We start from the raw sequence: 5,859 nt of genomic DNA, 5'->3' as shown, positions 1-5,859 counted from the left end.
ACCCTTCCCAAGACCTGTGTCTTGACACAATCCTGTCTCGGAGCTCTACGGACAATTCCTTTGACCTCACAGCTTGGTTTTTGCTCTGACATTCACTGTCAACTGTGGGACCTTATATAGACAGGTGTGTGCCTTTCCAAATCATGTCCAATCAATTGAATTTACCACAGGTGGACTCCAATCAAGTTGTAGAAACATCTCAAGGATGATCAATGGAAACACGATGCACCTGAGCTCAATTTAGAGTCTCATAGCAAAGGGTCTGAATACTTATGTAAATAAGGTATTTCTGTTTTTTATTTTTAATATATTTGCAAAAATGTCTAAAAACCTGTTTTCACTTTGTCATTATGGGGTATTGTGTGTAGATTGATGAGGGGAAAAAATAATTTAATCCATTTTAGAATAAGTCTGTAACATAACAAAATGTGGAAAAAGTGAAGGGGTCTGAATACTTTCTGAATGCACTGTAAATACTAAACAATCATTGTTTTGTTCTGGATACTACATGACGTGTGGATTAAAATAGAAATGTACATTTTATTCAGTAGGCTAAGTGAGGGGGTGATTTGAGGTGATTTTGTCTCACAGCGAGTCCACTCAACACGCATCACATCAAGCCCACATTTACTCATCCATTCACACTGTCTATCTCTCCTCTTTATACTGTGTGCCTGGTTTATCTATAGCAGGGCTGTTCAATGTCGGTCCTGGAGGGCAGAAACACTTCAGTTTTTCATCCTCTCCTTCTAATAAGGGACTAATTCAGACCTGTGACACCAGGTGAGTGCAATTAACCACCAGATAGAAACGAAAACCATAATTGTTTTGGCCGTCCAAGACAGAGTTGAACAGCCATGATTTATAGGGATGTAGTGCATTACATATAGAGGCAGCAAACACAACAAACTCTGTCTTTGAAGAATCATTACCATCCACAATATCAGTAACCACAGAGCAGCCAGAATCATTGACAGTTAATCACTGTACCTGTCTCTACAGTACCTTGTCATATTTTTTACCCCTTTTTCTCCCCAATTGGTAGTTACAGTCTTGTCCCATCACTGCAACTCCCTACAGACTCGGGAGAGGTGAAGGTCAAGAGCCATGCGTCCTCCGAAACATGACTCAGCCAAGCCACACTGCTCACTTAACCCGGAAGCCAGCCGCACCAATGTGTCGGAGGAAACACTGTACAGCTGGTGACCGAAGCCAGCGTGCATGCACCTGGCCATCACAAGGAGTCACTAGAGCGCACTAGACGCTGGGCCAATTGTGCGCCGTCTCATGGGTCTCCTGGTCGCGGCCAGTTGCGACACAGCCTGGGATCGAACCCGGATCTGTAGTGACACCTCTAGCACTGCAATGCAGTGCCTTAGACCGCTGCGCCACTCGGGAGGCCTTCCTTTGCTGTATTTCTGATGCTATCGGAAATGCTATAGGCTCTGTGCATCACTATTAACACAACTACCTGACTTAACGCCTCCCTTCCCACTCTTTGAAGATGTTACAGAAATCAATGTGCCACAGCTTAATGACCGCCACTTAAGGCCCACTGTAAAGGCTCCTGTAATTGGGTGGAGGGAGTGAAAGAGCATTGTGGGTGATGTTGGCTGACTGGGCTCGATGGGCTGCCTGTGATTTGACAGAGGAGATGTTGGCGGCTTTCGAGTGGCACTCCAAAGCTCTCCTGGGGGGACTGTATGTACCAACTCCACGCCACACAGAGAGGGGCCTTGAGGGGCCTTTGTATGGATGTGAAGGACATGTAGGGAAGAGACAAGTAGTGAGAGAAAGGTAGTGGCCACAGTGCAGATGGGACTGGCTCTGGGAGAGAGGAGGGAGAAGGTTGGACTGGCTCTGAGAGAGAGGAGGGAGAGAGAGGGTTGGACTGGCTCTGACAGAGATGAGGGGTAGGGAGGGTTGGACTGGCTCTGAAAGAGAGGAAGGGTAGGGAGGGTTGGACTTGTTCAGAGGAAGAAAAGGGATAGAGAGGGTTGGGCTGGCTCTGAGAGAGAGAGGAGGGATAGGGAGGGTTGGACTGGCTCTGACAGAGAGCAAGGAGGGATAGGGAGGGTTGGACTGGCTCTGACAGAGAGCAAGGAGGGATAGGGAGGGTTGGACTGGTTCTGACAGAGGGATAGGGATGGTTGGACTGGCTCTGACAGATAGAGAGGAGGGATAGGGAGGGTTGGACTGGCTCTGACAGAGAGAGAGGAGGGATAGGGAGGGTTGGACAGGCTCTGACAGAGAGAGAGGAGGGATAGGGAGGGTTGGACTGGTTCTGACAGAGAGAGAAGAGGGATAGGGAGGGTTGGACTGGTTCTGACAGAGAGAGAGGAGGGATAGGGAGGGTTGGACAGGCTCTGACAGAGGGATATGGAGGGTTGGACTGGCTCTGACAGAGGAAGGATAGGTAGGGTTGGATCTGTATTATGGAGGTTGTCAGAGAAATGTAGAGGTCATAACAAAACCTGCACTGGCTCTGGGGGACAGGAGGTATAGAGAGGGTTGGACCTTAGAGAGGGTTGGACCTTGGAGAGGGTTGGACCTTGATGGATGTCAGGTATACTCTGTATCAAAGACAGCGAACTTTGAGCAGCAAGGGTCAAATAGACCAACAGCTTACAGTGGGTGTAACTGGACGGAGTTTACAGTGGACATAGTTTACAGTATATGGAGATTACAGTGGACATAGTTTACAGTGGATGGAGATTACAGTGGACGTAGTTTACAGGGGACGTAGTTTACAGTGGACGGAGATTACAGTGGATGTAGTTTACAGTGGACTGAGATTACAGTGGATGTAGTTTACAGTGGATGGAGATTACAGTGAAAGTATCTTACAGTGGACATAGTTTATGTCAGGTAGTTTGCATGATCATGCATCATCTACAGTTGTGTAAAGTACTTAAGTAAAAATACTTTAAAGTACTACTTAAATAGTTTTTGGGGGTATCTGTACTTTACTATTTATATTTTTGGCAACTTTTACTTTTACTTCACTACATTCCTAAAGAAAATAATTTACTTTTTACTCCATACATTTTCCCTGACACCCAGAAATACTCGTAACATTTTGACAGGAAAATGGTCCAATTCACACACTTAATCAAGAGAACATCCCTGGTCATCCATACCGCCTCTGATCTGGCGGACTCACTAAACACAAATGCTTCGTTTGAAAATTACGTCTGAGTGTTGGAGTGTGCCCCTGGCTATCCGTCAATTTAATATAAGGAATTTGAAATGATTTATACTTTTAATTTTACTTTTGATACTTAAGTACATTTTAGCAATTCCATTTACTTTGATACTTAAGTATATTTAAAACCAAATAATTTTAGACTTTTACTCAAGTAGTATTTTACTGGGTGACTTTCACTTGAGTCATTTTCTATTAAGGTATCTTTACTTTTACTCAAGTATGATAATGTAGTACTTTTTCCACCACTGATCATCTAGCATATGCTACACTGTGTGAATATAGATTACATCACAAGCTGAATTCCATTCCAGTCCATTCAAATAGTCTTCATTCACATTTAAGTCATTTAGCAGACGCTCTTATCCAGAGCGACTTACAGTTAGTGCATAAAAAAAAAAATCATACTGGCCCCCCGTGGGAATCAAATCCACAACCCTGGCGTTGCAAACAACATGCTCTACCAACTGAGCTACTTGGGACTACAGTTCACCTTCTTCATCTGCTACTAAATTCCTAGAAATTATCCATTCAAATTGTCTTCATTCACATTCCTCATCTACATCTAAATTCTTAGAAACACAATGGTTTCTATTTTATTCTGCGAATAATTGAATGTTCCGTATTCCCTGATGTCTCTCAAGAATCTGTCCTTATATCAAATGGAACATTATTTAACTTTTTAAAACCAGGTAATGATACCACCTCCACTGTCCTCCATCTGCTCTGTTACCACACAACATGACATTGATAAAGAGTGTACACCTACGGCAGCCATACTTGCTAACTTTAGAAAAAGTTTAAGTTTAAGCGTCAGCCAATTCAAATTGTTCACATAGTTGCTCGTGATCAAAGGCTAGATGTTAGCTGTTCGGAATTTGAAATGGATATAATCACAGCCACCTGGTGAGGTTAGCATAGGGCAAAATGTGCCAGGTTATGTAATGGGAACAGCTAACATGTAGCCTTTGATCAGGTGCAACTATGTCGACAATTTTAAATGGCTGATGCTTAAACTTTTTCTAATGTTTGCAAGTATGGCCCCGCCGTGTCCCTATGCTATTCTACAATGTTGTCCATCTATTAACCTCTACGGGATCGGTGTCCCATATACGGGACGGTTGAGCTAACATGCGCTAATGTGATTAGCATGACTGTTGTAAGTAACAGCAAACTTTCCAGGACATAGACATGTCTTATATGGGCAGAAAGCTTAAATTCTTGTTAATCTAACTGCACTGTCCAATTTACAGTAGCTTTTACAGTGAAAATATACCATGCTATTGTTTGAGGAGAGTGCACAACAACAAAAAACTTTTCACGGCAACTGGTTTGATACATTCACCTCTGAAGGTAAATAATGTACTTACATTCAGTAATTTTGCTCTGATTTGTCATCCTAAGTGTCCCAGCGATAAAATGTAGCATAGTTTTGTTTGATAAAATCAATTTTTATATTAAAATGTAGGAACAGGGTTCTACAGTTTGAACCCCTGCTGTCTCTGGCTCCACACCCACCCCACCCGGCAATCTAGAAAGTTAGTGTATAAGCTAATGATCCATTATGTATGACATTCCTGGGAGTGTGTAAACTTACATTTTGCATTACCATATCATTTTTGTATGTTCTCTATAGTTATGTACTTGAAAATGTATAAATTGACCAATTCGGCACATTTGGGCAGACTTGATACAAAATAGTCCAGTATTGCAATGTTTCACTGGATCAATCTGAAACTTTGCACACACACTGCTGCCATCTAGTGGCCAAAATCTAAATTGCACCTAAACTGCAATATTATATTGTGGCCTTTCTCTTGCATTTCAAAGATGATGAAAAAATAATAATAAAGAAAACGCATATTTTTTTGTTTGTATTAACTTTTACCAGATCTAACGTGTTATATTCTCTTACATTAATTTCACGTTTCCACAAACTTCAAAGTGTTTCCTTTCATTTACATTTTAGTCATTTAGCAGACTCTCTTATCCAGAGCGACTTACAGTTAGTGAGTGCATACATTTTTCATACTGGTTCATACTACTTTCAAATGGTATCAAGAATATGCATATCCTTGCTTCAGGTCCTGAGCTACAGGCAGTTAGATTTGGGTATGTCATTTTAGGCGAAAATTGAAAGAAAAAGGTCAGAGCCTTAAGAGGTTCATACTTATGCAATTAAAGGAATAACGTCAGAAATTAGTTGGAGAAAAAATACGAAATATGCATCTTCCAATTCACAACAAACATCACCATTTTATCCTCATCTATAGAAGAGGAGACCAATGCCTTTATACAGTAACAATGCAAGGGGTGTGCCTTAAGACAGGACAGAGTGGCCATTTCACAACCCTTACAAAAGCTTATTCATTATTAAGGACACTCAGATCTGGTTACACAAGAGGAGGGATGAGAAGCACAATATCCAGTGCGTTTAGGAGGTCACTATTGAGCTTCTGGAAAAACGCATGGGTGTGGAATGAAAACGAAGTGGGGAATCGAAACTTCCTTTACCTGATCATTATAAAGATAAACCATTAGACAATAGCTTGTTAGGATAATTTAACCAGACTCACATACAGAATAGCACAGGTAATTTTACCTCACAGCTGTGTTGTGCAACACTGCTGATATGATCACATTTACACTATAGT

Source organism: Coregonus lavaretus (genome assembly GCF_964263955.1).
Source record: "Coregonus lavaretus genome assembly, chromosome: 21".
In the NCBI taxonomy this organism is placed as follows: Eukaryota; Metazoa; Chordata; class Actinopteri; order Salmoniformes; family Salmonidae; genus Coregonus; species Coregonus lavaretus.
Note: the sequence above shows the minus strand (reverse complement) of the source record.